The sequence below is a fragment of the Rhinopithecus bieti genome, unplaced genomic scaffold, assembly GCF_001698545.2.
Source record: "Rhinopithecus bieti isolate Rb0 unplaced genomic scaffold, ASM169854v2 scaffold_1060, whole genome shotgun sequence".
In the NCBI taxonomy this organism is placed as follows: Eukaryota; Metazoa; Chordata; class Mammalia; order Primates; family Cercopithecidae; genus Rhinopithecus; species Rhinopithecus bieti.
The window spans coordinates 393,393-418,833 of NW_016803381.1; positions in this window are offsets into that span (position 1 = coordinate 393,393).

Below are 25,441 nucleotides of genomic sequence, written 5' to 3' on the forward strand. Positions count from 1 at the left end.
GTGTCCTACAAAGATTCACATGCTTTGCCACTAAAACAAAATACAGACTTTTATTTATTTATTTATTTATTTTTGAGATGGAGTCTCGCTCTGTCGCCCAGGATGGAGTGCAGTGGCCGGTTTTCAGCTCACTGCAAGCTCCACCTCCCGGGTTTACGCCATTCTCCTGCCTCAGCCTCCAGAGTAACTGGGACTACAGGTGCCCGCCACATCGCCCAGCTAGTTTTTTTGTATTTTTTTAGTAGAGACGGGGTTTCACCGGGTTAGCCAGGATGCTCTCGATCTTTTGACCTGGTGATCCACCTGTCTCGGCCTCCCAAAGTGCTAGGATTACAGGCTTGAGCCACCGCGCCCGGCCTACATTTTATTTTATTTAATAATTGTATTCTTTACAATATGAGGCTAGTGCATACTAGGTAAGATGTTTTCATAGCTCTTGGAAATAGTTATGCCTTTATCATGTCTATGAAAGAAGATAGGGATAGTAGGTGCTATGTTTTGAATGTTCCCTCCAAAACTTGTTAAATTTAATTGTCATTGTGACAGCATTAAGAGAGGCAACTGTTAATAGGTGATTAGGTCACAAGTCTCTGTCCTCCTCATAAATTGATTAATGTAATAATCACAGGAGCACATTATTATTGTAGGAATGGGTTAGTTTTGTGACAGTACACTTGTGAAGCGACTATTAACAGGTGATTAGGTAACAAGGTCTCTGTCCTCCTCATACATTTATTAATGTCATAATCACAGGAGCACATTATTATTGTAGGAATGGGTTAGTTATTGTGAGAGTAGACTTGTTATAAAAGTGAGGTTGCAACCCTCTTACTGTCTCTCTCATGTTCTCTTGCTCTTCTGCCTTCTGCCCTGGGATGACACAGCAGCAAGGCCCTCACAAGATGCAGGCACCTCAACTTAGGCTTCTCAGCTGCCAGAACTGTAAGAAATAACTATCTGTTCTTTGTAAATTGCCCAGTTTCATGTACCATGCTATACCAGCAGAAAATGGACTAAGACACAAAATTGGTACCATGAAGTAGGGCTATTGCTATTAAAATGTTGAAGTGACTTTGAAAGTAGGTAATGGATAGATGCTAGAAGAATTTTGAGAAGCAGGCTAGAAAAGCCTAGATTGCTATAAAAGAGCAGTAAGAGTGATTCTGGTGAGAGTTGAGAATAAATGGAACTTCTTAGATATTACTTAATTGGTCATGATTAGAATGTTGGTAGAAACACGAATGGTAAAGGCCATTCTGACGAGGTCTCAATGGAAATCAGGAACAAAGTACTGCAAACTGGCATAAAATTTATTCTTGTGACAGTTGTAAGGAACTTAGCAGAATTGTGTCCATGTCCTAGGACTCTATGGAAGACAGAATTTAAGAGTAATGAACTAGAATGTGTGGCAGAAGAAATTTCTAAGCAAAACATTGAAGGAGCTGCATGGCTAATTTTAACTGCATACAATATGATGTGAGAGGAGAGATATTAGAGACAGAATTTATAGCAAAAGGGAAGCAGAGCAGAAATGTTTGAAAATTTGGAGCTTAGCCATTGTATTAGTCAGGGTTTTCTGGAGGGACAGAACCAATAGGATAGAGGTATATGTAAAGGGGAGTTTATTAAGGAGTATTGACTCACATGTTCACAAGCGGAGGTCCCACAATAGGCCGTCTGCAAGCTAAGGAGCAAGGAAGCCAGTCCAGTCCCAAAGCTGAAAACTTGGAGTCTGCCATTTGAAGGCAGAAGCATCCAGCATGGGAGAAAGATGTAAGCTACGAGGCTAAGCCAGTCTAGTCTTTTAACATTCTTCTGCCTGCTTTTATTCTGGCTGGGTTGGCAGCTGAATAGATTGTGTCCTCCCAGGTCGAGGGTGGGCCTGCCTTTCTCATTCCACTGACTCAAATGTAAATCTTTTTTGGTAGCACCCTCACAGACACACCCTGGAAGGCCAAATCCTTCAATCCAACCAAGTTGACACTCAGTATTAACTATCACAGCCATGTAAACAGTGAAAAGGATTTTACATTTGCTTTAGAAGAGCAAACCAAGGGTCTAGCCAAGCAACTATTTGCTAAAGAGATTGGTATGGATAGAGGAGAGCCAGGGGCTAGTTTTCAAGACAATGGGAGAATGACCCAGAAGGCATTTCAGAGATCCTCCAGGCAAGCTATGACTTTGAGGGCAAAGTTTCCAGAGAGGCACCCAAGGGAGCTCAGGATTTGCTGTCCAGGGCTATCCCAGATTTTGGTCCTCAAATTCTGGTGCAGCACACTTTAGCTGCCCCATTTTTTTTTTTTTTTTTTTTGGCTCAAGCGGGCCCAGTACAGCTCAATCAACCACTCCTGAAGGTATAAGACATAAACCTTGTCAATGTCTATGTGGTACTAATTCTGTAGACCGGCAGAATACAAGAGCTGTAACTTTTTCCACTTAGATTTCAAAGGATGTCGTAGACAGCCCGGGCACAGGCAGAAATGTCTCGGGGTGGAGCCACCACAGACAGCCACCACCAAGGCAATGCCCAGCAGAACTGTGGGGTTGCAGTCACTGCAGAGTCCCCACTTGGGCAACACCTACTGGGAGCTGTGGGAGTGGGGCAGCTGTCAAAATCCCAGGACTGCAGAGCTACCAGCATGCAATTCCTAGCAGGGGAAAGCCACAGGCACGAGAATGTAATCCATGAGAGCTGCTGGGTAGACTGAGCTTAGCAAAGCCCCATGGTGGGACTGCCTGAGGCCTTGGGGGCCCAACTGCAGCCCAGTGTGCCCAGAATAGGGAACATGGAATCCAATAAGATTATTCTTCAGATTTACAACTTAATGTTATTTCCTTGTTGGATTTTGGACTTACTTGTTACAGCTACCTTTTTTATCTTGCCTACTTCTCCCTTTTGGAATGAGAATGGTTATCCTATGTCTTGGCTATTTTGGAAGCACGTAACTTGTTAATTTCACAGGCTTACAGCTGGAGAGAAATTTGTTTAAAGATGAATCATGCCTTGAGTATCACTCACATTTGATTCAGATGAGACTCTGGACTTTGGACTTTTGAGTTGGTGCTGAAATGAGTAAGACTTTTGGGGGTATTGGCATAAAATGAATGTATTTTGTATATGAAAAGGACACAAGTTGTGAGGTGCTAGGGATGGTTTAAATGTTCGCTCTAAAATTTGTGTTGAAATGTAATTGCTATTGTAGCAGTACTATGAAACAGGACCATTAAGAACTGATTATGCCATGAGGGTTCCACCCTCACGAAAGGATTAATGTCATTATCTCAGGAGTGGGTTAGTTATTGCAAGATTGGGCTTTTTATATAAGTGAGTTCAGCTCCCTCTTGCTCTCTCTCTTATTCTCTCATTCATTTCTGCCATAGTATGACATAACAAGAAAGCCCTTAGCAGATGGGGGCCCCTGACTTTGGACTTTCAGCCTCTAGAACTGTAAGAAATAAATGTATTTTTTTGATAAATTATATGTAGACATTATTCAGTTATATCAATGCTTGAGAGGGAGTGAGGTCAATCTGAATTCAGTGTCTTTTTTCACAGCTTTAGTTCACAAAAATAGGGAAGAAAAATCAGAGGGGAACAGTTGACACCACTCATTGAATATGCCATTCTTTTCTCACTGAAGTGAAATGTGAGCTTCACCATATGCCAAATGATTACATATCCCCAAGTCTATTTTTAGATATAAATTTGTTTTGATTTATTTGCCTAGTTCTCTTCCAACACTATGTTCTTTTAATAATGTTTTGATATTTATTTTATTTATTTTTATTTAATAAACATTTACTTAACCCTACATGCTGAATATGATTTTTAGTGACTTATAACTTTGAAATCATTTCATCTTCAAAAAAACTTATGAAGTGGGTTCCATTGATTGAATCCATTTTACAGATTAGGAAACTGAAGCACTGGGAGGAGTGACATACACTCTAGATCCCCAACCTATGTTCAGTAAAAATGCCAGTGCCCTCCTAAGAATCCCAGGAATTTCAAAGTACTTGTTTTCTCATGGTAACTGATCCAATTTTTTTCCCCTAGGAGTTATTAACATCAATTGAGTCTCACTACACAGAGCTGCTTTGTGCTCTCTACTTGTACCTCCCAAGTTAAGAAAAACCACCATTTTTCTTGTTGTCCCTAAAACACTCCTTTTCCCACAAGGCTTTTTATGTCATAGTCACATTTACTGAAGGTTTGACAATTGGACACCTGATATTACATCTCAGGACTTAAAAGTCCTTTAGTTCACTATCAGGGATATGTCATTGGCTAGTATTTCTTATTTCCAGTATCTACTCACTATCAGGGATATGTCATTGGCTAGTATTTCTTATTTCCAGTATCTACATACCTAATTAGTCTATCATCTATCTGTATGCATGTATATTTTTCTCTTCTTTCTCCTCCTTCCCCTCCCCATCCTCTCCCTCCCCTCCCCCTCTTCCTCACCCTCCCTTTGCTTCTCCCTCTCCCCCTCAATCCTCTTCCTCCTCCTTCTTCTCCTCCTCCTCCTCTTCCTTCTTCTTCTTCTTCTTCTTCCCTGCCCCCACAATGCTCTTTCCCCTTTTGTTTTGTATTCCTCTGTCTCAAAATCATATACATAAAAGATGAGCTTTTATATCCAAAGCTGCTAAAAGAATGAAATGGGCATGTCCTCTGGATTGAAATTATTCCAACTCACTTGGGGACAGAAACAGCTGCAGGAAATGGTAGACTTAAATAGTAATTTATCCCTTCCTTCTCATCATCATTAAAATATTGCTTGTGAATTTATAGTTGTGTTTATAGTCCCAGCTATTCAGGCAGCTTAGGTGAGAGGATTGCTTGAGGCTAAGGGTTTGACACTACAGTAAACTATGGTTGCACCTGTTAATAGTCACTGCTCTCTAGCCCTGGGCAACATAGGGAGACCCTGTCTGATAATATTAATATTTGTGTTTAGTAAGCATAAACTTATAGACTATTAGAACTGGCAGTCTAAGTCTTCTTTTATAGACTAGTAATTCTGAAACTTGGTTGTGCATTAGAATCTCCTGGGATGTTTACAAAATACTGATATCTCGGAACAGTGCTTGCTATTCTGATAAAATTAGTTGCGAGTGTTGTCTGGCCATCAGGAATTTTTGTGAAGCTCCAAGGTGATTCTAAGGTACAGTCAAGTTGAGAACGACTGTTATTGATCCAGAAAAAAGAAATCTACACAATATCAACACAATTGGGAACAGAGCTAGAGTTAAATTCAAAATGGCATTTAAGTCCGAGTTTTATCATTTACTGTTATCTTGGGTTTTTCTTTCTTTCTCTCTCTCTCTCTCTCTCTCTTTCTTTCTCTTTCTTTTTCTTCCTTTTGTTTTCCTGGAGATGGAGTCTTGTTCTATCACCCAGGCTGGAGTGCAGTGGTGCGATCTCAGCTCACTGCAGCCTCCACCTCCCAGGCTTAAGCGATTCTCCTGCCTCAGCCTCCCGAGTAGCTGGGATTACAGGCACCCGCCACCACGTCTGGCTAATTTTTGTATTTTTGATAGAGATGGGGTTTCACCATGTTGGTCAGGCTGGTCTCAAACTGCTGACCTCAGGTGATCTGCCTGCCTCAGCCTCCCAAAGTGCTGGGATTACAGGCATGAGCCACTGCACCTGGCTACCTTGGGTTAAGTTTTTTAATGGTTCTCTAAGTCACTCTGCACACCACTTGTACTCTGTCTGGGTTCGAATTTGGACATGGTGAGAACTGGCATGGTAGAGAACAAGGACATATGTGCATGCACATGGGAGTGCTACTGCTTTTTTAGGAGTCACTTCTGGCATATTTAAAATAATTATTTACTTTCAATTAAAATAATAAAAACAAGGGCTCTTTGAGCCAGGTCCATAAAGTAAAGAGAAGGAGGTTAAGGAAAGGGTAATAGAGAACAGCTGTTTTCAATGTATTGCAAAATCCCTTGTATTGAATTACCCTGTGTAATGAATTACCACAAACTTAGTGGCATAAAAGAGCAGCCATATTTGCTCACAGTTTTGTAGGTCAGAAGTCTGGCATGGCATGGCTGCATTCTCTGCTCAGAGTTTCATGAGGCTGAAACCAAGATGTTGGCCACGTGAGATTCTTTTCAGAAGGCTCTGGGGAAAAATCCTCTTCCAAGCTCATTCTTACCATTGGCAAAAATTCATTCCTTTTGGCTCTAAAACTGAGATCCACGTTTCCTGGCTGGCTGGGAGCTGGGAGCTCCTCTGAACTCCTAATGATCACTCGCAACCCTTGCTAAGCTATCCCCTCCATCTACAAGCCAGGGATGTGTGTTGATCAAATCTTTATTGTGCTCTGAATCTTTGACTTCCTCCTCTGCCATTTGCTAGAGATTTGTTTTTGAAGAGCTCATGTGATTAGGTCATGTCCATCAGATAATCTCCTTATATTAAGATTGGCTGATTTGGAATCTTGACTCTCTTTGCAAAACTCTAGGGACAGCAGTACCTAGATTAGTGTTGGATTGAATAACTCAGAGAAGGTATATGTACACAAGGCACCAGGAATCTTGGGGTCACCTTAAAATTCTGCCTACCACATTCTATTCAAGATTCATACATGGTTTGGAAGCTTCTTATTTCCTATACCATCCTTAATTCTGAGAGTAATGTTGAAATATTATTGAAAGGTTTTCATGACACACTGGCTAAATAGCAAATTTGTTTAATAAAATAAACTAATCAAACAATCACCTTAATCCCTGAAATATAGAAACTTCATTTCCCACAACTGTTAAAGTGAGGAATATTTTCTCTTCACCAAAATTTTTCTCATGAACGAGAGTAGGAAGAGCATTCTGGGGCAGAAACAGTACAAAAACGGGCATACAGAGTGAAAATTTGCCTTGATTTCCAGAAACTGGAAGTAAAGAGCTTAAGCTATGGAGCAGCTTGGTCAGGGTTATGCTTTAGAAATATCAGCTTCTCATTAGAGGACAGATGGGGGATGGCGGTGGTGGTGAAGCACCTACATTTTCTGGGGTATTCAGGGTTCATCGTCTTGTGCCAGGAAAATTTAGGACATAGACACACACGAGGAGTTTAGGAGCGGAGGTTGAATAAACAGAAGAAAGAGAAAGAAAAATAGCTCGCTCTCCCTAGTGAGAGAGAGGGGACTGCCAAGAGGAAAAGGCCAGTAGGTGGCGGATGTGCTGGATTTTACAGTCAGGTTTGAGGAGGCGGTGTCTGATTTACATAGAGCTCACAGATTAGTTCGATCAGGTACAATGTTTACATATCAAATATCATATAATTATTAAAATAGTTCTTATCCTTAGAGACATATTGGAAACACCCAAAGGGCCTTGTAATCTACTCATGCCTGGGTTCCATCTCAGAAATTCATACTTAATTGGTATGAGGGCTGGGAAATGAAAAGATCTCTGGATGCTTCATCTATGCAACCAAGGTAGGCCCCCTAGACGTGTGGGTATGGAGAAGTTCAGGAGTTAACAGAGATCTCCAGAAAGCCTAGTATTTCCTATACCCCTTAGATTTCTTAGATTTCACCAAATGTTCTTGTTTTGGATCTAACTGTATGTAAAAACTAGTAATAAAAAATGAAAATCTCTGTGTATAGAGATATTGGTAAAGTTAACTAAGAAATAGTATAGTAAAAGATCCTAAATCATAATTCTTCTGCAACAAAGAAATTATGGCTAATTTTTTACTATTTGTAAGGCACTTTAAGGGCAATATCTATTTTACCTTATTTTACCTTTACAGTAAAGCTCTGAGGGAGATATTATTAATCCTAATTTTACAAATGATGAAACTTAGGCACAACTATTAAAATGCAGAGTCACGTTTTAAGCCTTGACTGTCAGTCTGTTGAATTTCAAAGCTGATGCTCCTGGCCAATGTTCTTAGCCAAACAATTGTACTTACTGATAACTTTGAAAAATATAATGCAGCTTCAACAAGTTAAGACATTTATTTTGTCATTATCGCCTATTAAAGAACAGAAAATATACACAACATACACTTACTTAAGGTTTCCATATACACACATGAACGGATCCAGTAACAAAAAGACCTATGTACCATATTTATTGATATGATAAGTTAAATAACATCTCTGGAAAGCTAAATTTACCATAGCTAACCTATGGAATAAGGATTATAAAGGGGATTAGTGTGATGGAGTAGAAATAAACTAGAGATTAGGAAACCTGAGTCAGTGACCTCTCCCAACCTGCCTCTCCCAACCTAGAAAAGTTCCAGGACCATGAGTTAGCTAGTGTCCTTCTTTGTTTCTGGGTGTCCAAAGTTGTACAATGTAGCATAAGCATTGAATTATTTTTTAGAGCCTTTCTAGTTAAAAAGGCAATTTTTAAAAAAATGATTTGAAGCTATTGTGTATCTGTTTTCTTTTCTTCAGCACTTATTCATTTATGTATTTAATTTAGTCTTCAATTATTTGTTTTACTTTTGAAATTCAATTTTATATCAGAGAAATTATTTAATAATGGTAAAATAAATGATGATTATTATGATCATAGCATAGGTTTATGAAACACTAAATTCTAGACACGTTTATTAATTATGTATGTTAACTCATTTGGTCCTCATGACAGTCCAAAGAAATAGGAACTACTATTACCCCCATTTTAGAACTGACAAAGCAAAGCCTATTTTAGAACTGATGAAGCAAAGATGGCACAGTACTGATGGTAGGCAACCTTCCAGAGGTTGCAAAGCCAGCATATAGCAGAAGAATGAGATGGTTCATCTAGAATATTTTCTTTAAACTGTTTTACACTCTACATTCCAATGTTTTCGGTGCTATAAATGGGAGATTTACATGCTTATTTAATGGAGTTTATTTAATGACACATTATAATTTGAGGAACCCCCAAATGATAAAACTGTTATCTACATTTCATTGGTATTTGACTTAACAAAATTCTTTCTCTCTATCACCCTCTCCTGACACATACTCACATACATATATGCACATACTGTTTCTTGAAACCCATTCTTTATTTTATATATGGCCAGCATGACAGATAATCCCTGGGATATTCCTCTCTGAGAACAATATAAATATCATATTTAGAAAAGATAAGAGCATCCGTTTTTATGTTCAGGACATGATATCTTCTCACTTTTCTCTGCCTTCTGGGAATTTAATTAAAACAATAAAATAGAGCTACAAGAATTTGTCACCTAATGATAGCAAAAGGCAACAGCACGTAGTTAATCCCTTCTATGCACAATGTTGCTTTATATGCATATTCGTCCAAAAATTAATGATGCCAGTCATATCAATAAAGGGCAACGAGCTGACTGCAGAGTCTGAGGGATTGGCTGATTATACAGCAGTGTTTTCAGTCTCAGCTGTAAAGATCTAGAAAATACACAGTGGCACAGGAAGTTGCCTTTGCTGTGGCGGTTGGTTACCATGGTTTCTGGGTCTAAAGGTAGAACTGTTGCAGCAGAGAGGCTTCTCAGTAGAAACCCTTATTCCTAAGGCAAAATATGGAATTGGAGGAATAATCTAGATAATTCTCACAATATGGAGCAAAAATAGCTTTTTTTTTTTTTTTTTTTTAATTCCTTCCAGGGATGATCTGTCTGGATGGTAACTTTAAATCATTTCCCATTGTCAGCATAACATGCTCCTTACCTCTCCTGGAACATGTGGCTGAGCAGGAGGTAGACAGCACTGTGCTTTATTTATTTATTTAAAATTATACTTAAGTTCTGAGATACATGTGCAGAACATGCAGGTTTGCTACATAGGTACACATGTGCCATGGTGGTTTCTTGCACTCATCAACCCGTCATCTACATTAGGTATTTCTCCTAATGCCATCCCTCCCCCTGCTCTCCACCACTGACAGTCCCCAGTGTGTGATGTTCCCATCTCTGTGCCTATATGTTCTCAATGTTCAACTCCCACTTATGAGTGAGAATATGTGGTGTTTGGTTTACTGTTCCTGTGTTAGTTTGCTGAGAATGATGGTTTCCAACTCCATCCATGCCCCTGCAAAAGACATGAACTCATTCTTTTTTTATGGCTGCATAGCATTCCATGGTGTATATGTGCCACATTTTCTTTACTCTGTCATTGATGGGGAGTTTGGTTGGTTCCAAGTCATTGCTATTGTGAATAGTGCTGCAATAAACATATGTGTGCATGTACCTTTATAGTAGAGTGATTTATAATTCTTTGGGTATATATACCCCATAATGGGATTGGTAGGTCACATGGTATTTCTAGTTCTAGATCCTTGAGGAATCACCACACTGTCTTCTACAATGGTTGACTAATTTACACTCCCACCAACAGTGTAAAAGTGTTCCTATTTCTCCACATCCTCTTCAGCATGTGTTGTTTCCTGACTTTGAATGATTGCCATTCTAATTGGCGTTAGATGGTATCTCACTGGGGTTTTGATTTGCATTTCTCTAATGCCCAGTGATGATGAGCTTTTTTCATATGTTTGTTGGCTGCATAAATGTCTTCTTTTGAAAAGTGTCTGTTCATAACCTTCGCCCACTTTTTGATGGGGTTGTTAGTGTTTTTTCTTGTAAATTTGTGTAAGTTCCTTGTAGATTCTGGATATTAGACCTTTGTCAGATGGATAGATGGCAAAAATTTTCTCCCATTCCATAGGTTTCCTGTTCACTCTGATAATAGTTTCTTCTGCTGTGCAGAAACTCTTTAGTTTAATTAGACCCGATTTGTCAATTTTGGCTTTCCTTGCCATTGCTTTCGGTGCTTTAGTCATGAAGTCTTTGCCCATGCCTATGTCCTAAATGGTTTTGCCTAGGTTTTCTTCTAGGGTTTTATAGTCTTCGTTTAAATCTTTAATCCATCCTGAGTTAATTTTGTATAAGGTATGAGGAAGGGGTCCAGTTTCTGTTTTCTGCATATGACTAGTCATTTTCCCAACACCATTTATTAAATAAGGAATCCTTTCCCCATTGCTTGTTTTTGTCAGGGTTGTCAAAGATCAGATGGTTGTAGATGTGTGTTGTTATTTCTGAGGCTTCTGTTCTATTCCATTGATCTATGTATCTGGTTTGGTACCAGTACCAAGCTGTTTTGGTTACTGTAGCCTTGTAGTATAGTTTGAAGTCAGGTATTGTGATACCTCCAGCTTTGTTCTTTTTGCTTGGGATTGTCTTGGCTATACGGGCTCTGTTCTCGTTCCACATGAAATTTAAAGTAGTTTTTTTCTCATTCTATGCAGAAAGTCAATGATAGCTTGATGGTGATAACATTGAATCTATAAATTTCTTTGGGCAGTATGGCCATTTTCACAATGTTGATTCTTCCTATCCATGAGCATGGAATATTTTTTCATTTGTTTGTGTCTTCTCTTACTTTCTTGAGCAGCAGTTTGCAGTTCTCCTTGAAGAGATCCCTCACATCCCTTGTAAGTTGTATTCCTAGGTATTTTATTCTCTTTGTAGCAATTGGGAATGGGAGTTCACTCATGATTTGGCTCTCTGTCTCTTATTTGTGTATAGAAATGCTGGTGATTTTTGCACATTGATTTTGTATCCTGAAACTTTGCTGAAGTTGCTTATCAGTTTAAGGAGCTTTGGGGCTGAGATGATGGGGTTTTCTAAATATACAATAATGTTATCTACAAACAGAGATAATTTGACTTCCTGTCTTCCCATTTGAATAGCAATTATTTCTTTCTTTCCTGACCTGGACAGAACTTCCAATAGTATGTTGAATAAGAGTGGTGAGAAAGGGCATCCTTGTCTTGTGCCAGTTTTCAAAGGGAATGCGTCTAGCTTTTGCCCATTCAGTATGATATTGGCTATGGATTTGTCATAAATAGCTCTTATCATTTTGAGGTACGTTCCATCAGAACCTAGTTTATTGAATGTGTTTAGCATGAAGGGGTGTTGAATTTTATTGAAGGCCTTTTCTGTATCTATTGAGGTAATCATGTGGTTTTTGTCATTGGTTTTGTTTATGTAATGGATTATGTTTGTTAATTTGCATATGTTGAACCCACCTTGCATCCCAGGGATGAAGCCGACTTGATCATGGCAGATAAGCTTTTTAATGTGCTGCTGGATTCGGTTTGCCAGTATTTTATTGAGGATTTTCGTATAGATGTTCATCAGGGATATTGGCCTGAAATTTTCTTTTTTTTGTTGTGTCTCTGCCAGGTTTTGGTATCAGGATGATGCTGGCCTCATAAAATGAGTTAGGGAGGAGTCCCTCTTTTTCTATTGTTTGGAACAGTTGCAGAAGGAACGGTACCAGCTCCTCTTTGCACCTCTGGTAGAATTCGGCTGTGAATTCGGCTGGTCTTGAGCTTTTTTTGGTTGGTAGGCTATTAACTACTGCATCAATTTCAGAACTTGTTATTGGTCTATTCAGGGATTTGACTTCTTCCTGGTTTAGTCTTGGGAGGATGTATATGTACAGGAATTTATCCATTTCTTCTAGATTTTCCTTGCATAGAGATGTTTATAGTATTCTCTGATGGTAGTTTGTATTTCTGTGCGATCAGTGATGATATCCTCTTTATCACACTTTATTGTGTGTATTTGATTCCTCTCTCTCTCTTTTTTTTTCTTTATTAGTCTGGTTAGTAGTCTATTTTGTCAATCTTTAAAAACTCCAGCTCCTGGAGTCATTGATTTTTTGAAGGGTTTTTTGTGTCTCTATCTCCTTGAGTTCTGCTCTGATCTTTGTTATTTCTTGTCTTCTGCTAGCTTTTGAATTTGTCTGCTCTTGCCTCTCTAGTTCTTTTAATTGTGATGTTAGGGGGCCGATTTTAAATCTTTCCCACTTTCTCCTGTGAGCATTTAGTGCTATAAATTTCCCTCTAAACACTGCTTTAGCTGTGTCCCAGAGATTCTGGTACATTGTGTCTTTGTTCTCATTGGTTTCAAACAACGTGTTTATTTCTGCCTTCATTTTGATATTTACCCAGTAGTCATTCAGGAGCGGGTTGTTCAGTTTCCATGTAGTTGTGCAATTTTGAGTGAGTCTCTTAATCCTGAGTTCTAATTTGATTGCACTGTGGTCTGAGAGACTGTTTGTTATGATTGCCATTCTTTCGCATTTGCTGTGGAGTGTTTTACTTCCAATTATGTGGTGGATTTTAGAATAAGTGCTATGTGGTGCTGAGAAGAATGTATATCCTGTTGATTTGTGGTGGAGAGTTCTGTAGCTGTCTATTAGGTTCGCTTGGTCCTGAGCTGCGTTCAAGTCCTGAATATCCTTGTTAATTCTCTGTCTCATAGATCTGTCTAATATTAACAGTGGCATGTTAAAGTCTGTCACTATTATTGTGTGGGAGTCTAATTCTCTTTGCAGATCTCTAAGAACTTGCTTTATGAATCTGAGTGCTCCTGTATTGGGTACATACATATCTAGGATAGTTAGCTCTCCTTGTTGCATTAATCCCATTCCCATTATGTAATGTCCTTTTTTGTCTTTTTTTTTTTTTTTNTGTGTGTCTTTGCATGTGAAAAGAGTCTCCTGAATACAGCACACCAATGGGTCTTGAATCTTTATTCAATTTGCCAGTCTATGTCTCTTAATTGGGACATTTAGCCTGTTTACATTTAAGGTTAATATTGTTATGTGTGAATTTTATCCTGTCATTATGATGCTAGCTGGTTATTTTGCCCATTAGTTGATGCACTTTCTTCTTAGTGTCGATGGTCTTTACATTTTTTGTATGTTTTTGCCATGGCTGGTACTGGTTTTTCCTTTCCATATTTAGTGCTTCCTTTAGGAGCTCTTGTAAGGCACACTTGATGGTAATAAAATCCCTCGGCATTTGCTTGTCTGTGAAGGATTTTATCTCTCCTTCAATTATGAAGCTTAGTTTGGCTGGATATTAAATTCTGAGTTGAAATTTGTTTTTTTTTTAAGAATGTTTTATGTTGGCCTCAACTGTCTTCTGGCTTGTAGGGTTTCTGCAGAGAGATCTGCTGTTAGTCTGATGGGCTTCCCTTTGCAGGTAACCCGACCTTTCTCTCTGGCTGCCCTTAACATTTTTTTCTTTATTTCAACTTTGGTGAATCTGATGATTATGTATCTTGGGGTTGCTCTTCTCAAGGAGTATCTTTGTGGTGTTCTCTGTATTTCCTGAATTTGAATGTTGGCCTGTCTTGCTAGGTTGGGAAAGTTCTCCTGGATAATATCCTGAAGAGTGTTTACCAACTTCTTTCCATTCTCCCTGTCACTTTCAGGTACACCAATCAAATTTAGGTTTGGTCTCTTCACATAGTCCCATATTTCTTGGAGGCTTTGTTCATTCCTCTTCATTCTTTTTTTCTCTAATCTTGTTTCATGCTTTATTGAATTAAGTTGATCTTCAATGTCTGATATCCTTTCTTTCACTGGATCAATTTGGCTATTGATATTTGTGTATGTTTCACGAAGTTCTCATGCTGCGTTTTTCAGCTCCATCAGGTCATTTATCTTCTCTAATCCAGTTATTCTAGTTAGGGTTGACAGACACCTCATACAAGAGAGCTCTGGCTGGCATCTGGTAGGTGCCCCTCTCAGATGAAGCTTCCAGAAGAAGGATCAGGCAGCAATCTTTGCTGTTCTGCAGCCTCCATTGGTGATACCTAGGCCAACAGGGTGTAGAGTAGACCTCTAGCAAACTACAGCAGACCTGCAGAAGAGGGCCCTGACTGGTAGAAGGAAAACCAACAGGAAGCAATAGCATCAACATCAACAAAAAGGATGACCAGTCAAAAACCCCATTTGAAGGTCACCAACATCAAAGACCAAAGGTAGACAAATCCATGAAGATGAGGAAAACCATTGTAAAAAGGCTGAAAATTCCAAAAACCAGAATGCCCCTTCTCCTCCAAAGGATCACAAACTCCTCACCAGCAAGGGAACAAAACTGGATGGTGAATGAATTTGGTTAATTGTCAGAAGTAGGCTTCAGAAGGTGGGCAATAATGAACTCCTCCAAGCTAAAGGAGCATGTTCTAATCCATGCAAGGAAGCTGAGAACCTTGATAAAAGGTTACGGCACTGTGTTTTAATGTGAAAACTAACTTGCAGCAATTTTTGGGTATTTTTGTTTTTCCAATGAAATCAATAGGGTTGCACATATTATATGTTTATAACATATTACATAATAAACATATGTACAGCACTATTGATATAAGCATATATGTTTTAGATGTAAGATAGCTGAAACAATATAAGGACAAAAATATAACATCATAGGTAGTGTTCAACTCAGCAATATGTCACTTTCCCAGTTTATGTATAAATTCATTGTTTAGAAACCCGTAAAGTGTTTTCCTACACAAAATAAGTAAACAAGTACACTTTATTTTTTTTTTTCACTCTCACTTTGTGAAGACATATTTAGTGTTACATATGTTTTGAAGTATACTGTGATTTTTCTTCTAGTTCTTGTAGTCAGGAGTCTTCTGTTGTTATAAGAGAAGGAATCAGAAGAAACCAGAAACATTAGAGATGGGTCTATGGGAAATTCCAAGTTACTTAGTACTTTCTCCGGCGTCCTATTCAACTGGGCCCCTGGGCCCTGCTCAGGGCTATGAGCTGTCCTGAATCTCTTTCCAGGGCACCACACTGAGGTGAGCACCGCAATGTCTTCACAAATATTCTATTCTCTAACTTACTTGTGTATTATTCTCTGGATTCTCTGTGCTTACTGATCAAGAGCAATGTGATGTAAATAAGTAATACCAATAACAACTCCAAATTCCTTACACAAAAGGAATACACAGATTTCTTTTATTTTTAAAGTAGATCTTTACCATGTTTATTTTGCAATTATCACAACATTACTTAAAAACTTATAGGCCTACTACAGGGATACATTTCTTACACTTTTTGCTTTTACCACAAAACATTTGTAAATCAAATACAAAAAATACCAGAAAACTCAAATAACATTAATATTATAAAATGGGCCAGGTGTGGTAGCTCATGCCTGTAATCTCAGCACTTTGGGAAGTTGAGGCAGGGTGAATCGCTTGAGCCCAGGAGTTTGAGACCAGCCTGTGCAACATGACGAAACTCTGTCTCTACAAAACATACAAAAATCAGCTGACTGGCTATAGTGGTACACACCTGTAGTCCCATCTACTTGAGAGGCTAGGTGAGAGGTTCACTTGAGCCTAGGAGATTGAGGCTGCAGTGAGCCAAGATTGCACCACTGCACTTCAGTCTGGGCAACAGAGAGAGACCCTGTCTCCAAAATATGTATGTATATATATATTTATATGTGTGTATATATATAATGAATTATCTTAGGTTGAAACTAAATAATTGATGTTGACTTTAATAGTAGGAAGATGTATTGATGCATTTTTTATATTTTACTTATTAGATTGACTTTTAATTTTTGAATGTGAGACACATCAGTTGGGTCACTTATACTATTGTTTTTATTATTTCTTCCTGTTGAACAATAAACTTTTTTTTACTGTTAATTACCATTTTTATTGAAGAGCCAATCAATTTAATGGTATCTCTAAAAATAAAACTGAAAAGTATTTTTTATTTATTAGTGGCAATCAGCTGTTATTAGTTGGAACATATACAGTGATCTGCTAATGAGCTATTATAAGTTATTGTCAGAAGAAATAGAATCTGCAAGGTGTATCTGTTCTTATTGAGAGTGAGGAAAGGGCTGCTATGAGGAGAGTTCTTTTGAGTTTGGCAATTCTATACCACTATGTTCATATAATAACTCAGTTCTGTCTTCAACTTTTTTTTTTTTTTATAAAACTGTTATTCTAGGTTTGGGGGTACATGCACAGTTTGTTACATAGGTAAGCATGAACGGCAGTTTGTTGTACATATTATTCATCCTCAACGTTTTTCTACTTGACCAATTTAGGAAAGTTTGATAAAATCTCTGGCAAGGCTCTCTCCTTCACTGCCCGGTACTTACAAATGTCCTCTAAGCCATTCAAGATTTGCAACCCTTGCTGGGTTACCACTCTGACTTAAAATCCCAGCATCCCTTAACTGCTTCCATTTTTCCCTTTTTTCCCCATAAAATTTTATTGTCATTCTTTCCCTGCTGAAATGTAAACTGCATAAGGCCTTTCTTTGTTTTGTTCACTGATCTATTACAACAGAATAGTACCAGTAACATGTAGATGATCAATGAGTATTTGTCAAATGAATACAAATAATAGACAAAGTTTTTTTTTTAACACATACGATGTTCCCCCATTGCTAAAGAGAATTCATATTTACTAAACTGTTTACTTTTCCCCAAATCTAAGAATTTTCTCTTTTCCAGTCTTATGTTTGAGATAGTGTGATTCAGAATTAGGAATATGGACTGGAATTTAGAAAAGAGGACTGAAGAAACAAAGGACTTTGGGAGGAGGACAAAGAAAAAGATCCAAAGCTAACTGGATTTGGTGGAGTTTCATGAAAGGCAGCAGGCAAGGAGTTGGAGTAAGGGTTTAAAGAAAGAGAAATTCTGGAAGATTAGAGAACGAGAGAGGCAGTGAGGGATTGTTTTAAGAGGTGTTACTGTGCGTTAAAAAATTGATCTCCTTTAAATTACTTCTACTTAACTTGAGTTTTAAAGGGAGTTTTCTACATTATACATTATATTCTTGAGGTCCTCTGCCTCATATACAGAGCACGTGTACACTTGTCCTTTTCTTGGACTAAACTGATTATTGACACAAATGGTAGACAATAGTACTGTATTTAGTTATAAATTATTGAAAGTCAGTACTAACAAATGAGATAGGTATTTGAATGACTATCTTAACTTTAAAAGTTATCAAGGAAACCAGAAAATTAGAAAATACCTACAAATTTTAAAGACATATAGAACTCCAAGAATATAATCTTTGCTAAAATATAGATGGCCTTTAACTTTACCAGAGGAGATTTTCAAAGAGCAGAGGCTTTCTATGTAGATGCCTTGCCAGTCAGAGAGAACTCTCTGCATTTCTCCAGAGGGATCACAGAAGACCACCCATTCTCCAGAGACCTAACACAACTTTCTTCTGTTCTTAAAGTAGGCTTTTAAAATGGAGTTTAGATCCCAGGACACTCTAAGTTCTCTCTAACTCCTGTGAAGACCAAATCCTGAACCTTATAACAGGGCCAAGTGCAACACATATGCATTCTGGGAAAATGAATTATTCATTTACTGAAACTCTTCTCTGACTATTATACATGGCTCTAAGAGTTCCCTAATCTTAACTTTTTAAAATTAAATTCAGGCATATTTGGTAGATTAGCATTCCAAGTAAAATGGACGATGGTAGAACTAGATCCATTATAATGAGATATTATAACCTTAAGAATTATCCCTAATAAAAGTTGATGGCATGCCTTTCTGTGTGGCATTAATGGTGGCATCACTGGCAGAACTCTTGCCATCAGAGAAATTGTTGCTAACCTCATTGCCTCTTCTGTCCATCTGTTCTTTTGGCTCCTTCACCTTCCAATTCCCTGTTTGCATTTGGCTGTCTCTGATAAGGTTTCAATTTGCTGTACCTCACATTTTCTTATGTGCAATCTTGTTAATACTCAAGAATCATGCATATTTTATTATTTATGTCCCCGGTAGTAGATGTATTGTCTCAAGATAATTGCTAATTTAAAAATTATAGACAGCACACATTAAGCATACACTCATGATCCTTTTTATTCATGCAACTTTAATAGCATACCAATAGAAAACCTTTGCTGAATGGAAACTATGATACCTCTTTCTGCCTTCTTATCTTTTAATTTTCATATCAAATGTATACTTTTATTTTCATACTTCTGTTTACTTTCACACAAAACAAGAATAAACCAACAACCTTAACAATGTGTTGTAAATATGAAAAAAGTATCAAATGCAGGCAAAAATACTCCTTTAATCCATGTACCATATGACCCTAGCTACTGGGAATAACAGAATTCAGAGATGAAAAGGTCTTGAGGAATTGTCTGACCTGGCTATGTATTTAGTGATAGAATTCCCTCTACTTAGAACACTATTTCTGATGAATGACCACCTGGTCTCTTAATGAATTTTTTTTTTTTTATTATACTTTAAGTTCTAGGGTACATGTGCACAATGTGCAGGTTTGTTACATATGTACACATGTGCCATGTTGGTGTGCTGCACCCATTAACTCGTCATTTACATTAGGTGTATCTCCTAATGCTATCCCTCCCCTTTACCCCCTCCCCACAATAGGACCTGGTGTGTGATGTTCCCCTTCCTGCGTTCAAGTGATCTCATTGTTCAATTCCCACCTATGAATGAGAACACGCGGTATTTGGTTTTCTGTTCTTGCAACAGTTTGCTGAGAATGATGGTTTCCAGATGCATCCATGTCCCTACAAAGGACATGAACTCATCCTTTTTTATGACTGCATATTATTCCATGGCATATATATGCCACATTTTCTTAATCCAGTCTGTCACTGATGGACATTTGGGTTGATTCCAAGTCTTTGCTATTGTGAATAGTGCCACAAGCTCATTCCACCTCTAAAGAGCACTGTTTGTAAAGTCTTTGCTAACATAATCCTAAGTCATTTTGTTATAATTTCTAACATCTGTTTCTGTAAATTCTTCCTATAGAGCTATTTTATAATTTGAATTTTTCTATCACATGACTACCCTTCAAATATTTGGAGACAGCTCACATTTATAGATAAAGCCAATGAAATATCATAAAATGAAAAAGGGAAGTTTGTTGTATTGACAAGAGGGAAGGAAACAAAGGTATTAACTGATAGAACCAAAAGTAAAGAACGAAATGAGACCTGGCACAAGAATAAAGCAGACAGTTCACTGATTCACTGAAACCAAAGAATGTGTGAAAGTCCCTAAATTCACAGAATAACACTTGATCTTCATGAGGAAAAGCTGTGTAGAATTCTGAAAAGCTAAGTGGGATGTGCAAGGGAAAGCAAAATTAATCAGGTGATAGCCAACTAGAGTGGAGTGACCACAGAGAAGGTGAGCTGCTATTTTGGCCACGCAACATGGAGTTCACTAACAGGAAGGGATGTTCTGTGATTGTAATGGATCCCAGTATGTACAGGCAATGACATCATCACTCAAAGAGACCGTCAAGAAGTGTTTCTTCTTTTTCTTAATGTGTGAAATGGGATGAAAAAGTGTTCTTACATGTAAAACAAAGATAATACACCTGATTAAGACTATGTCCTCCTATACTGTTAATCACAGTTGTCAAATTGTGATTTGAGTCGTGATCGAGTGAGGCAGGCAGTGAGACAGGCTATACAACGCTATAGTGTGTGACTGTTTACTCTATGAGATCTCTTCCGAAGAACAATTTCTCTGTTTCTCTGAATGTGGCAGTCAGTAGCTTTACACAGCTTGAGTTTTCTTAACTCCTAGTAAGTGGCTAAGGACTGGAGGTTACTGAGGACTTCTAACACAAAGAGGGTCAGAGATTCCTGGAAGAGATGAGATTACTTATGTTCACCTGCACTTAGTAGTGGTGAGTTTAGGTATTTGTGGTAGAGTGAATAACGGTCTCATAGGTATCCTCATTCTAATCCCTCAAATCTGTACATGATATCTAATGTAGTAAAGAGATATTTTTAGATATGACTAAGTTGAGAATCTTGAGATGGGGAGATTGTTCTGTATTATCCTGTGAGCCCTAAATGTAATCACAGGTGTCCTTATATGAGGGATGCAAGAGATCAAAGTTAGTAGTAGGAGATATGAGGACAGAAGCAAGAGACCCAATAGTGCCGTCATAAGATAAGGAATGCAGGCAGCATCTAGAAGTGGGAAGAGGCAAGAGAAGCAAGAGATGGATTCTTCCCTGGAGCATCCAGAAGAAACTGACTCTTTAGACACCTTGATGTCAGCCCTGTAAAATTCATCTTGGATTTCTGACTTCCAGAATTGTAAGAGGATAAATACATGTCGTTTTAAGCCATTAAGTTTGTGGTAATTTATTACAACAGAAATAATAAACTAATACAATATCATGTATATTTTCTATTAATTTAACATCTTCCTATCAATCCAGTATAAGGACATTTTTTTTTCTTTTTTTAAAATATACTTTAATTTTGGGATACATGTGCAGAACATGCAGATTTGTTACATAGGTATACATGTGCCATGGTGGTTTGCTGCACCCATCAACCCATCATCTAGGTCTTAATCCCTGCATGCATTAGATATTTGTCCTAATGTTATCCCTCCCCTTGCCCCTCACCCTCCTGACAGGCCCAGGTGTGTGATGTTCCCCTCCCTGTGTCCATGTGTTCTCATTGTTCAACTCCCACTTATGAGTGAGAACATATGGTGTTTGTTTTCTGTTCCTGTGTTAGTTTGCTGAGAATGACGGTTTCCAGCTTCATCCATGTCCATGCAAAGGACATGAACTCATTCTTTTTTATGACTGCATAGTATTCCATGGTGTATATGTGCCATTTTCTTTATCCAGTCTATCATTGATGGGCATTTGGTTTGGTTTCAAGTCTTTGCTATTGTAATAGTGCTGCAGTAAACAGACATGTTCATGTATCTTTATATTAGAATGACTTATAATCCTTTGGGTATACACCCAATAATGGGATTGCTGGGTCAAATGGTATTTCCGGTTTTAGATCCTTGAATCACCACACTTTTCTTTTTTTTTTTTTTTTCTTTTTTTTTNATATACTTTAATTTTGGGATACATGTGCAGAACATGCAGATTTGTTACATAGGTATACATGTGCCATGGTGGTTTGCTGCACCCATCAACCCATCATCTAGGTCTTAATCCCTGCATGCATTAGATATTTGTCCTAATGTTATCCCTCCCCTTGCCCCTCACCCTCCTGACAGGCCCAGGTGTGTGATGTTCCCCTCCCTGTGTCCATGTGTTCTCATTGTTCAACTCCCACTTATGAGTGAGAACATATGGTGTTTGTTTTTCTGTTCCTGTGTTAGTTTGCTGAGAATGACGGTTTCCAGCTTCATCCATGTCCATGCAAAGGACATGAACTCATTCTTTTTTATGACTGCATAGTATTCCATGGTGTATATGTGCCATTTTCTTTATCCAGTCTATCATTGATGGGCATTTGGTTTGGTTTCAAGTCTTTGCTATTGTAATAGTGCTGCAGTAAACAGACATGTTCATGTATCTTTATATTAGAATGACTTATAATCCTTTGGGTATACACCCAATAATGGGATTGCTGGGTCAAATGGTATTTCCGGTTTTAGATCCTTGAATCACCACACTTTTCTTTTTTTTTTTTTTTTTTTTTTTTTTTGAGACGGAGTCTCACTCTGTCGCCCAGGCTGGAGTGCAGTGGCCGGATCTCAGCTCACTGCAAGCTCCGCCTCCCGGGTTTACGCCATTCTCCTGCCTCACCCTCCGGAGTAGCTGGGACTACAGGCGCCCACCACCTCGCCCAGCTAGTTTTTTGTATTTTTTAGTAGAGACGGGGTTTCACCAGGTTAGCCAGGATGGTCTCGATCTCCTGACCTCGTGATCCGCCCGTCTCGGCCTCCCAAAGTGCTGGGATTGCAGGCTTGAGCCACTGCGCCCAGCCGAATCACCACACTATCTTCAATAATGGTTGAACTAATTTACACTCCCACCAATAGTGTAAAAGCATTCCTATTTCTCCACATCTTCTCCAGCATCTGTTGTTTCCTGACTTTTTGATGATTGCCATTCTAACTGGCATGAGATGGTATGAAAAAGTATCCCTATTCAAAAGAAAGTATACAGTTATTATTCATTAAGTGCTTGTTATATAGCACCCTTCTAAGCATTTAACACATGTTAACTTTGTTCGTCTTTGTAGGAAAGCACTATTATTTTCATCGTAGGTAAATAAATAAGACATCAGATGTTTAAAAAAACATGCCTAAGGTCACACATGTGAAAGCAGCAGACACACAGTATAAATACTGGCAGTGTGATCCAGAGCTGTAATCGATAGAGTTTACTGATGGCTGAGAAAAAACAAACCAAAACCAAAACCAAAACCAAAAACAAAAACAAAACAAAAAACAGCTTCTTAAAAAACAAACAAACAAAAAACAAATAAACAATACTTTTGTGCTTTTAAAATTTAAAATCAGACATGATTAGTGTAGGAAGAGCTAATAATACAAGAGTTTCTTTGAGTAGAAAGTAACAGTGTTCTCTTTTCCCATAAATCTCACCCCAACCAGATGGACATTCTTTTGTGGACTCAAAGTTGAGTGTTAGGCTGATACTGTGTTCAGGTGGCTATGTGTCTATAAAATCTCATGAAACTGAAATCTGGTAACCTCAGGAGACTGTCTCAATGAAGATTTTAAAAAAGAGAGAAACTTGACATTTCTGATGTGGTAAGGTTCTGTTAGGCTTTATTTTATCCATTTTATTCCTGACCCCCATCTTTCATACTTGGGTTTTGGAGAGACTTAATGAAAAATTTGAACTCAGGTAATGAACCAATAACAATGATACAGTGAAATTAAATTACACTTGCACAGTTTCTTTTTTGTTATTGTTTGTTTGGTTGATTAGCTTCAAGACAGCAAAGTGAATTTGGTGTCTCTGGCCTAATGAATTAAATTATAATAGAAGACTATACTATCTATGATCATTTGTCATTTGTATTGGGGTGGGGAGTGTAAAGTCCCCACCATCATACAAAAACTCTTTCAATCCAAAACTCCTTCATTAAGTAGTCTAAAAACTCTTTTAATGAAATATCCCCACTCTTTCCATCAGTGGTCCTTCTCCATTGATTTTGTCATAAGTACTTCTGTTTGAGATTGTAATTTGCAGGTGTTAATCACTGAATTACATCACAGGATAAAATGCCTTTTGATTTGGGGCAATTACATCCCAGGATGAAGTGGAAAATTGTAAAAAATGCACATTTTACTCACTCCTCAAACTTCCAACTCTCTCGGCCAAGTTTTTTCTCCCAGCTAAATGCTCCTGCTTTCTTATACATGTGTGAAAATACTGAAAGTATCAGAAGAAAATTTCAATAAACTTTCACGAATTCTCACACATCTTCCCAACTATCCACTTCTGCCTTCTTGTACTCTTATCACCTGCCACATTACAATAGAACTGTCTGTGCTGCACCTGAGGCCCACCCCACATTCTGTGCTGGAGCCCACTCCTTCTCTCAGACTCAAGGTCACTGCTCCAGTGATTCTCCCTTCAGTGGAATGGCAGTGGAGAGAACACTGCCATGTTGTCTGCTGTCACTTTAATATATTTTTCCTTTGGAAAGTTATTTAATTATTTACTAAAGAGTTTCTAATGGAAAATTACACAGACTAACACAGCAGAATATCCACTCATCTTTCCCCAAATGTCTACCATAATCAGCTGCCTAGACCTTTGAGTTTCCTTCTTTCTTCCATATTTTCTATCAAAACCCCAAGTTTTCTTATTTTTTTTCAACTCCATTTCACTATCTCCACCCCCACACCCACCCCTACCACTTGCCTTTGAAACATTTTCTTTTTCTTTTTTTTTTTTTGAGACGGTGTCTCGCTCTGTCGCCCAGGCTGGAGTGCAGTGGCGTGATCTCGGCTCACTGTGAAACTTTTTCTGACCTGTCTGTGTGTGTGTTGGGTTGTGGGGCAGGGAAGGGAATCCGGTGAGTTTTGAGCAGGGAGGAGAGATCTTTGAGGTTTCTTTCCTGTTTGTTTTTTTTTTTTTTAAACAACTTGTTAGTTGAAAAATACAGCATGCATCAACAAAACATGTGAAAGCTAAATGTTCAGTTAGAGAGCAATTATAAAGCAAACAACATTTGACAACCACACAGGTTAAAAAAAATTGAGTTCTTACAGTTCCCTCATGTGTCCCTTTCCAAACATAATGATTTTCCTGCTTGGTCTTAAGTAATTACTATTTAGAATTATTTTAAAACATGTCATTGAACATTTTAAAATGATCTAAGTATGATTTGTAAAAAATATTGGCTAGGTTAATCTGTTTCTGCATTCTATTGATAGGACTGTAATATATGTATAATGTATGTGTAATTTTGTGTCTTCCTTATTTTGTACAGTGTTTTAAGATTCATCTATGTTGCTGTATGTATCTGTAGATTGGGCACGTTTGTTGCTGTACAGTTTTCCATTGTATAATTATACCATCACCATCAATTATGTAACTGTTTTACAGATGTTACAGTTGTTGCAAAAGCAACAAGAAATAAATACAATACTAGAGAATAATTATAAAACAAATTTATAATTATTGGGCCTGCTGTTGACAATCCTGATAAGATCATCCTTTGGTATATCTTTGATGTACATTTATTGAATACTTATGGTTGAAATAGATGGGTCATAGGCTATGCATATATTTCACTCCAGCAGATACTGCAAGTCTTAGCAATTTATACTCTCACCAGCTGTGTTGGAGAGGTGCAGTTCTCCACATTTTTGCTATAACTTCATATTATCAGTTTTT